This window comes from Nomascus leucogenys, chromosome 2 (genome assembly GCF_006542625.1).
Source record: "Nomascus leucogenys isolate Asia chromosome 2, Asia_NLE_v1, whole genome shotgun sequence".
Lineage (NCBI taxonomy): Eukaryota > Metazoa > Chordata > Mammalia > Primates > Hylobatidae > Nomascus > Nomascus leucogenys.
Window position 1 is genome coordinate 105050744 of NC_044382.1, and position 11144 is coordinate 105061887.

At 38.5% G+C, this 11144-nt stretch overlaps 1 pseudogene; it reads left to right on the forward strand.

Annotated features, from left to right (window-relative positions):
* The first annotated feature begins 1921 nt into the window (after positions 1-1921).
* On the forward strand, positions 1922-9930 carry LOC105739392 (annotated as a pseudogene).
* The last annotated feature ends 1214 nt before the right edge of the window (positions 9931-11144 follow it).

Genomic DNA, 11144 nt, shown 5'->3' on the forward strand with positions numbered 1-11144 from the left:
CAATTAATGCTACTCTCTTCCCACAATTCTCCTCCCCTACTCTGTACTGTCAATAAAATTACCTGTGAGAACTCTATGCAAAGAACAACAACCAAGTAAGTGTGAAGTTCAGTCCCATCAATAGCTACACATATATCCACTATTCAAATGTAGAGCTCTCTGGAAGACAAAGATTGAAGTAAACAATTGAGAATTAAGTTCTGAGCAGAACTTCTACCACTTCTTATATTGTATTCTTGGGCTAAATGCATGGAGTAAGAAAATTGAGGGAAGGAAGGAGTGAGCTTTCAGGTTCTGTGGAGCAGCTTCTGATTCATGTTGAGAGAAATGGTCAAAAGGTCACAGAGGATAGGACATGGCCCCACTAAGACTCATAGATTGAAAAGTGAGTGTGGATTAGGGAGTGCTTTCTTACCTGAAGGAACAATACAAACACTCACAAGTCAACGTTGCCCAAGTTGACCAGTCAGATCATCAACTCCTCTTCTTTGAAGTGTAGAAAGAAAGATGGTAAGTCCTCAAGTGGAGTGATGTTCAGAGTTCTAGAAAGTTATTACCATCTTTAAAATCCTTATTCAACTCCCTGATGCCTAAGATTCTGCTAACATAATCAGCTTACAATTTTATTTTAAATATTTTTGGTTAAAATTAAAAAGTAAAGCTAAAAGTAAAAAATCATAGAGCTGATTTGGTGGCCTAAAGAAGAGAGTAACAAGGCAGTGGGTACTAAAAGTGGAAGAAAGGATAGAAGGGAGAGAAGAGACACCCAAATATGAATAGTTCGAACCTGGGACCATTAACGAAAAACATGTTTTGCCTCAGGCTGGCCTTAGAAGTCAGAGAAGATATGGCAGAATCTTCTTGGTAATAGTCATATCAGCTGTTTAATTTCTTTGTTGCCTACCCAAAGTGTACTTGTTCCAGGGAGCAAGGGAGAGAGCTCAGAGAATACATAATTCTTCAGCTTCATCTCAGTCAAAAGTTTTTCTTTCTGTATTGAAAATAGACCACTCAGGACTCATGGAAGCATCCTTATTTGTGAACCATTCACCTTACAATTACTGGGGGTGTACAAAGACACACTACAACTAAAAGTTAAGGTTTTCTTTTGATCTCTTAGATTTTGTTGTATTTTTCCCTTTAATTGTACCTAGAGACAACTACAGAAATTAGATTTGTGGTCCCTGAGACCACAACGGAGTGCCTCTGGACTTCCAGAGAGGTCCAAACAAATACAATTTGCCTTTACTAAGTTAAACAACAAAATTAATAGAGTAGATCAGGACAGCTATATAAAAACCCACCCTAATAATAGACAATGTCTTCAAAGGTAGGAGAGAGATAATGAAAAATACTGCTGTATCTAGTCAGCAGTGAGCAAAGTGTGGGGATGTGCACTTGAGCACCAAAGAGAATTTAGGATACTAGGACGGCAATGCACAGCCTCAGAAGCATGGTCTTAGGAAGGGAGGAGTAATCTTTCCCAATGCAGGAGTAACCTCATGCTTCTGAGGAAAAGGTAGCCAGGTCTGAATTCCCAGATCTAGAAACAGTTGTCATCTGCCACTGGAAACTCCTGAGCACACACTCCAGACAGAGACACACCATTTTACTAGGTAGAGTTTTGGCTTCAAATCCATGTGTCATTGTCTACCTTAATGAGCAGAAACAACCAAACCCTGCATGAGCCTAGATCAGAGTTTTTAAAATTGTTATCCTTAAAACACTAAGGTTTCACATAGTTATCTCATGGGGGACTGCCAAGGAAGTTGAGCAGACAGAGCGTCTCCCTCCAGCTGTCCCCTACCCTCCACTGCATCAGCATTGCTACCAAAGCACTTCACTCTTGTCTGAAGATTACACTGGAGTTCTATGTAGGATCTTTTGGGTTGGGGGCGGGGGCAGATTCTGCCAGTAAAAAATGTACCAAGATGCACTTACATTGATAACACAGACCCTTAGAGCCTGCGCCTTGATTCTTCTCCATGGACTCTATCCTGATCCCCAGGTAGCCTCCTGTGAGACGTCTCTGGTTATCATATCGTATCTATGACATGACCTCTAAGAGATTATCTAAAGAAAGAGAAGCACAAGGCCAAATAATCTAAGAAAAAAAGCCAATCAAAAATTGTGCATGCTGTGTAAAAGGAAAAGGTTTTATAATTTCTTTACTCTTTCCAACTGAGGCCCACCTGTGGACCTTAACTAGGAGTAGATTCCTTCCCCCCATGGGGCAATGAAGAGTATGTGAGGGTGCTTTTGGTTGTTGTAAGGATTGGGGAACATCACTGTAATCTGTAGTGGGGTCAGAAAAGAAAAACATCCTGTAATATGTGGGGCAGTTCTGCAAAATGAGATTGGACCTCCCCACCCACCACCAGAATGTCCATACCATATGTGTTTAAAAATACAACAGAGGCCGGGCGCGGTGGCTCACGCTTGTAATCCCAGCACTTTGGGAGGCCGAGGCGGGCGGATCACGAGGTCAGGAGATCGAGACCACGGTGAAACCCCGTCTCTACTAAAAAAATACAAAAAATTAGCCGGGCGTGGTGGCGGGCGCCTGTAGTCCCAGCTACTCGGAGAGGCTGAGGCAGGAGAATGGCGTGAACCCGGGAGGCGGAGCTTGCAGTGAGCCGAGATCGCGCCACTGCAGTCCAGCCTGGGCGACAGAGCGAGACTCCGTCTCAAAAAAAAAAAAAAAAAGAAAAAAAAAATACAACAGAGCCACGACCTATTCTGCAACATAGTAAAATCATGGGTAGTATTTCCAAGACTCTCCCTTGAGGCTAGACAATGCAGATACGTGTATTTTATATGAATGAGTACATCATACTATCATACCATAATAACATTTAACATACAATAAAATCACTATTTCTGAATCCCATATTTTCTGATCTTCTGATGCCTTTTCCATTTCCCACATCAGTTATAGTCTCATCATAAATTAATATATAAGCCATCTGATGTTTAGACATTGGTCTGTCATGAGCTTGGGTTAAAGTGAGTCGGTCCATGAGACAAATCTATTCTCAGACACTAACTGAATCAGGCATTAATGCCTATGGAACAAGACTCCTAGACCAAGGATAAGGATAACTCAAGTTTAAACAACTTCAGAAGGCTTTGGATAGCCCACTGGCCTCTCCTTGTGACATTTCTGCCATTAATTTGAACCTTCTTTAAGCCGTAATTTAAATATTCCTCTTGAAGAAAGTACTTAAATAAGGACAGATCCAAACTTTTCTTCTGGAGTGTGACTTCTGAAAGCATGTGAATGAAACTCAATTTCTATTCTGTCATTGCTGTAAATCAGGGTGGCATCACGAAAGGGCACCAAACACATAATGTTAAGCAGAGGACCGGGGTATATGCCATTATACATTAGGAATAAAATGCAGACGTTTTTATGTAAGATTTTTCTCCAGCATTCCACTAACCATTAACAACCTCCTCCCATTGCTTTTATGTAACTTTACTCATGAGAATTTTATACAATATGACTAACTCATAAAATTTTAATAGAATTGGACATATGGCTAAAAATATCATCCGTTACTGTAATTATTAAGCAACTTTATGCTTCAGAACAGAATCAAGTGAGGTTGGGAAAAACAAGTCCTTAGAGAAAAGTTATTTGCTTGCTAATTCAATGTGTATGGAGAGAGTTGTCCTTAACTCAATAGTCTAACACAGGTTTGAAGTAAGCGTAAGAGACTTAGAGAATTTTAGTCCCTTTTCCTGGGGATTTAGTGTTCTGTGACAAATAGAACTCATGTATTTCTTCTTGAATGGTAAAAAGTCACCACTGGCATTTAATGATAGCCAGAATTTTTAAAAAGAAACAGCCAAAAAAAAAAACCTCTAAGTATTTGCAAAATATACATTGATGAACCTTCTCTTCTCTTATTTTACTATTTGTTTCATCTTATATTTTCAATGTCAAAAAATGCAAAATTTCAAAATAGTGACAGCTTAATAATAACTGCCATTTCTTTAATGCTTAACAAGGCACATTGCCAAATACTTTACATATTGTCGTGTAGCTAGTGAAATGTAACTTTTTTCAGTCTTGAGAAGCTTCCAGATAGTTGTGTCTAAATGGAGGCAGCAGATCCCTTAGAGTAGATCTTCACTGGAGAGGACTCTGTTTCCTTTCTTGGATTTTTCAAGGTATGCAAATGCACCACGAGTAAGTGGTAATCATTATCTTGGAGGAAGGATGTATCAGAATCTTCTACAACTGAACAAAGTCTTCTCTTTCCAATGTCCTGGCATTAAGAAAAGTTTAGTAAATTTACTCAGAAAATTAAAAATGCTCATTTGGGGAGAAATAAGAACAAGATCCATACTCTCTCTTTTTGAGGCTCAACTCTACTAAAATTTCAATGATAAATGAAAATGGCACAAACCAAGATATTTATGTAGGAAATGATACCAAGGACCACAAAGGGCAACTTGGCTTTAAGGAAGAGGGCATAGAATGGATACCTGGATTTGACACCAGATCTGACCACTTTTGTACAAACGACTTCAGAAGAACCTGTTACTAGTAATTGGATTCCGAAAACTCCTGGAAAACCCCTTTAGTTTACACGGCACATGCTCTGCCATCCAGCGCTTTGGACAGACTAAGGAAAAGAGAGGATTGAAGAGGATAATTACAAACTCTTGTCTTGCTTTTGGACATGTAGATTTAGGCTCCAATAGAGACTCATCACCACAATTATTTCTGTTCTGCTTTTTAAGCCAAATTGAGGCAGATCAAAGGATGCCTGAAGAGTAACTTGGGCTGGCGTCTTCTTCCATCAGTAAAGAAATGCATAATGGCAGCAGGGCTGCATTTACAAGTGAGCAGATTGAGTAATGCACAACCACAGAGAGTGATGTCCTCATTGATTAGGAAGGGAATAGCTCTTCTGGTTGATAACTGTATAATTCTCTACATTTTCAAATTGTATATATTATATATATGCATATACACACTTACATATGCTACACAAATCCATAATCAGGAGAGGGTAGAGGACCCAGGGACACTCAATATGAGCACATATGAATCCTGGCTCATATTGGATGTAAAAGTTATGTAGGACTCAATTTGCATGCTTCTCTTCTCCTTCCTGTCTTTCCCAGCATGACCCCCTCCCCAAGACTATCAAAAACCACAGGTGTCTAGGGGATGTAGCTCTTCCTGTTTGCTGAGAGGCTATAAAGATACTACTTAGACAATAGGCTCCAACAACCCCGTGGAGATGCCCTGCTCTCTCCACACAGCTGGAGACGGCATTCCTGTCACATAGATAAAGAGGCCAATAAACTGACTGTGGGTTATTAGTACCACTTAGTCTAAGAACAATGAATTTGAGGCTGTGAATAAGAAAGAAGCTATTTTTTTAGATGGACTTCATCCTCTAGAAGTCACTTCTATGTAATTTTAGATAGGAATGAAGAGGATAATGCAGCTGTAGACTGGACTTTGTAAGAAATGACATCTGGACATATGTGCTTTCTGGGTGCTTTACACTTCTACAAAGCAGAATTCTAGCTTCACAAAGCCAACCATTGGCAAGGGCCATATAAGTATGATCAACAATTGTCAACACTCCCCTGCTTCTCTCTGTTCTTGGAACAAAGTTCAAAATACCTAACATCCTCTTTTGTGCCCTGCCTTATCTAGGCCCACTTACCTTTCCAGCCTCCTCTGCCTGCAGTTGCCCACCTGCCATACACACAGAACCCAACTGGCCCCTAACCAAGTGATCCAAATACTCAATACAATCCCAACACAAATTTCAGCAGAGGGGTGTGTGTGTGTGTGTGTGTGTGTATGTAAACAGACAAATTGATATAGTAATCCAAAATGCATGTGAAATGGAAAGGACTAGGTATAGCAAGTCATAGTCAGTCTAGAAGAAGAACTGCAAAATTGGAAGAGGAGTTCTATCCACTGCCAAGGCAAATTATAAAGCTAGAGCAACAGTGTAGTATTGGCATAGTCATATACAAGTAGGCTAATGGCATAGAATAGGGAGTCCAGAAGCAGACCCACATATGTAAGAATACAAATGACAAAAATCATATAGCAGAGCAGTGGGGATTAGTCATCACAACAAATTATGTTAAATTAATTGCATACCTATACAGGAAAAGCATAAATCTGAACCTCCTACCTGATACTACTAAAAAAATCAACTCCAGATAAATTGTAGATCTAAATATGAAGTGCAAAACAATAAAACTTTCAGAGGAAAACATGACAGATTATTTTGGAATAAACAAAAGTTTATTAAATAAGATACAAAAGGTACCAGAAATTTTAAAAATGAAAATGAAAAAGTTGTATTTATCTAAAAAACAAAACAAAACAAAACAAAAAACCAGTGACCATGAAAAGATAAGTCATTCAGTGGGAAATGGTATTTGCAACACAAATGTCTGACAAATGGCTCATATTTTTCAAGAATATATAACTCTTATAATCAATAAGGAAAAGACACACAAACCAACAAAAAAAATAGGCAAAAGAGGCACTTTACAAAAGAGAATATCGAAACATGAAAGTAGTCAACCTCATTAGCCATCAGAAATATGCAAATTAAAAGTACAATGTGATATATCTGTACACTCACCAGAGTGACATAAATTAAAAAGACCAACAATACCATATCCCAATGAGGTTATGTACCGCAGGTGGCAATGTAAATAGAAATGACCATGTTAGAAAACTGACAGTATTTATTTAAGCTGATTATATTCCTGTGACACCGTAGTTCCATTCCTAGATATATGCCCAACCGGAATGTAAATAGGAATATGTGCATAGGAATAGTCATAGTAGCAGCATTTGTAATAACCCCAAATTAAAAACAATCCCAATGTCTATCAACAGTAGAATGATAAGTAAATTGTGCTATATCCCTACAATCGTGCACTATATGCAATGAAGATGAATGAACTAAAACTACAATGAATCTCTCACACATAATTGGCGAGAAAGTTGTCAGATGCAACCTTGTACATAGTATACAATTCAATCACTTATATAAAGTTCTAAAACAGGCAAAACTAATGTATCGGGACAGAGCCAGTATAACATTCATCTCCAGAGGAGCTAATAACTAGAAGAAGGCACAGAGGACTCTGGGATGCTGGTAATATTCTGTTTCTTGACCTAGGAGTTAGTTACAGAGACACATGTAGTTAATAAAGGATCATTGAGCTATACATTTTATTTGTGTATTTGTCTTTATGTATGCATGCATGCTTAAATAAAATAATTCACATTTTAAAAAAGCATTTTGTAGGAATCTTCCAGGCTGCCATTTACCCTCGTTTGAGGGAGGCTTTGATTCCCTTAAGGCTTGACCAGTTGAAGTTGCAGGGAAGTCCTATTTAGAAGTTAAAAAATTAAGAGTTCCGTGGAAAGTGACAATTGCTTAAGTTGGGTCTTGAGTATATTTCATTACTTTCCATTGTCTCAATATATTAGTCTCTCTAGTTTTGTATGTTTTACATTTTCTATAATAAAAGCATTTTTTTCCCTAAAAATCTATGGAAGTTTTGCGTCCAACTCATATCAGCTACAGGGGTCTATGTCTAGTCTATCTAGTATGTTAGTCCCCTAAGAAAACATTGTCATCAAAGCTTTTCGCTTACATAGGAAAGCTCTCCTCCTAGTTATCTGAATCTTTGGAAGTTATTTCTTGTGTATTCTGGTTTCTTTTTCTTCTTCTTAAAAATAAATATGATCGTGATTTCCTCTTGATCAAGACACCTACCAGCCAATTACCTTTCTTCCCACCCTCCTGTCATCACATAATGAATGACCAAATGGCAAAAATAAACACCAATGGAGAACACACCTGGAGGTAGATAAAACTAAAAAAATATGAGCTGAGAAGAGGAGACATCTATGTCTGGCTAAAGAGAGGCCCCATGCCAGATTAACTGAAAAGGAAATGATTAATTACAGCAATGTAGCAATAGAGATGCCCCAGGCGTTTCAGTGAAATCAAATGACGCAGGTTAGAGTCCAAAATAACAGGACGATTGACTTGGGAGTGGTGAAAACACTTTAAAAAATGTGTATGTCACATAAAGATGGCCCCGTTTTTACGAAAACAAACAAAAAAATACTTTAAAAGATCAATACAGTAAAGCTACAGATAAAAGCTACAGATAATTTTATTTTCTATACACCAAATGTTCTTCCTAAATTGGAGGATAGAAACAGTGCTTTATAAGTCACTGATTTATTTTTCTAAACCATTGAAAAAGTGGTTACCATTCAGGAAGTCACAGATTCCTACATGTAAAAATATCTAACTCTGATCTATTTTTATTTTGGAATTACCATTTTTATATTCTGTTTCATAACATTTTTTATGCCATTTTCACTTCTCTTTAAGGTTGAACTTTTGTTCATTTTTTTCTCCTCTTCAGCCTAGATAAAGTGCTGTGCCCTCCCAGGTAAGGAATAGAGTGAAGAGTCCCTTTGTTTTGCAATCTAGTTCTACCGCCATCTTGCCTCTTCATAGAGAGAGAATAAGGGAAAGTGGCTCAGCTTTTTCACTAATTAAATTGCAACTCCCCAGTTGGAAGTTGGGCAGGCTGCAAAAATAAACCCCATTGTAGCTCAGTCCCTTGGAAATTCTAAACCAGTATGTACCCCCACCAACCCAAGCATCATGCTGGGTGTACTATGAGACTCCAGGCTTGAATCTCAGCAGGAAGGAGGTTTAATGGTGTTACACAGGAAGTAGCTTAGAGTCCATGTTTCTTTGCAATGAAGAAATTCATTGAAATTAACCAAGAAAAGCATCAAAATATAAAACATGCCTGCTCTTTCTCTTCAGCAGTGCCTAAACTTATTTTAGGCCAGGAACGGTGTCTCATGCCTGTAATCCCAGCACTTTGGGAGGACAAGGTGGATCACCTGAGGTCAGGAGTTCGAGACCAGGCTGGCCAACATGGCAAAACGCTGTCTCTACTAAAAATGCAAAAATTAGCCACGCATGGTGGTGCACACCTGTAATCGCAGTTACTTGGGAGGCTGAGGCAGGAGAATCGCTTGAACCTGGGAGGCAGAGGCTGCAGTGAGCGAGATCATGCCCCTGCACTCCAGCCTGGGCAGCAGAAAAAGACTCCATCTCAAAATAACTAACTAACTAAATAAATAACTAAATAAATAAACTTATTCTAATCCCTCATTGAATGGAGGCAAAGGACAGAGAAGAGTTGGGGATAGCCCAACAAAAGCAATTCCAAGCAAACAGAGGCTGAACCGTTCCCCAGATAACAAGAAAAGAACCTCAAGTTTCTCACAGGTGATGAACTACCTTGTAGCAATGCAGTATAAAAGTAATGGTAACTTGTGGTAGGTAGCTTTCAGTATGTATGAAGGACCCCTCGTTATCCATAACTTTAAAAAGAGCCAGAATTTAAAATAAGAGTTATCACTTAAGCTGAGGTTGAGATTTATTTTTTCCTGTAAATGATAGTAAAAGTTTTGATATAAGGACATGGTGGCAAGGAGAGCATGGAATAACAAGAACAGAATCAGACACTGAGGAATGCCATTGGCTTTATGAAAGAGCCTACATGAGAGGCTTAGAATATTGTACACAAAGACTCTTGATATTCTTTAGCAAATCCCTAAAAATGAAGCATATAAAAAGTATACAGAACAGATTACAAATGACAAGCTGGCTATGGCTGAAGTGGAACCAGATGTTAAAGAACTAGAAGACCAACTTCAAGGTGGCCCAATAGAAGAGCGATTCTTCAGGCTGCAAATGAACTAAGTCTGGCAAGAAAAATAATGCAGTGGAAACTATGGGAACCATTAGTATAAGAGTTCCCACCAATCAGTGGGAATGACCAATACAATCATTAAATGATTTTAGCAGGTTGATGGGAAACTGATGTAACTAAATATTCTGTTATATTAAAAGCGCGTTGGCCGGGCGCAGTAGCTCACGCCTGTAATCCCAGCACTTTGGGAGGGCAAGGCGGGTGGATCACGAGATCAGGAGATTGAGACCATCCTGGCTAACACAGTGAAACCCTATCTCTACTAAAAATACAAAAAAATTAGCCAGGCGTGGTGGTGGGCGCCTGTAGTCTCAGCTACTCGGGAGGCTGAGGCGGTAGAATCACTTGAACCCGGGAGGCAGAGCCAATATAGCACCATTGCACTCCAGCCTGGGCATCAGAGCGAGACTCTGTCTCAAAAAAAAAAAAAAAAAAAAGTGTGTCCATGTTATCAATATATTGTAATCAAGCAAACTCATGCAGAAAATATTTAGGAGACTTGTTAAAATAAGTGACCTGTAATACTGTTTTGTAGATCAACTGTTTTTTTTCTTTTTTACTTTAAGTTCTGGGATATATGTGCAGAATATGCAGGTTAGTTACATAGATATACATGTGCCATGGTGGTCTGCTGCACCTATCAACCCATCATCTAGGTTTTAAGCCCTGCATGCATTAGGTAGTTGTCCTAATGTTCTCCCTCCTCTTTCCCTCCACCTCCCAATAAGCCCTGATGTGTGATGTTCCCCTCCCTGTGTCCATGTGTTCTTATTGTTCAACTCCACTTATGAGTGAGAACATGAGGTGTTTGGTTTTCTGTTCCTGTGTTAGTTTGCTGAGAATGATGGTTTCCAGCTTCATCCAAGTCCTTGCAAAGAACATGAACTCCTTCTTTTTAATGGCTGAATAGTATTCCATGGTGTATATGTGCCACATTTTCTTTATCCACTCTATGATTGATGGGCATTTGGGTTGGTTCCAAGTCTTTGCTATTGTAAATAATGCTGTAATAAATGTAAGTGTGCATGTGTCTTTATAGTAGAATTATCTTGTGGATCAATTTTTGATTTGTATTCACAAAAATTATTTCAAGATAAAGTTTTTTTGAACAGAGAGGCTGTGGGAAGATTTGAAAATTAATTAAAATAATTGCTACAGATCTTCAATGCAGAGGCCATAATCAAGAAGTGAAGCTTCTTTAGCAGTATCTTAAATGTCCTTTAATTTTTTTATTGTCCTGAAAAAGAAAAGGCCTTTAATTATTATTGTCTAAATAAATTTATAGGTGACTGTTTGAAGTAAAGTAGTAAGAGTGAATATTTTCA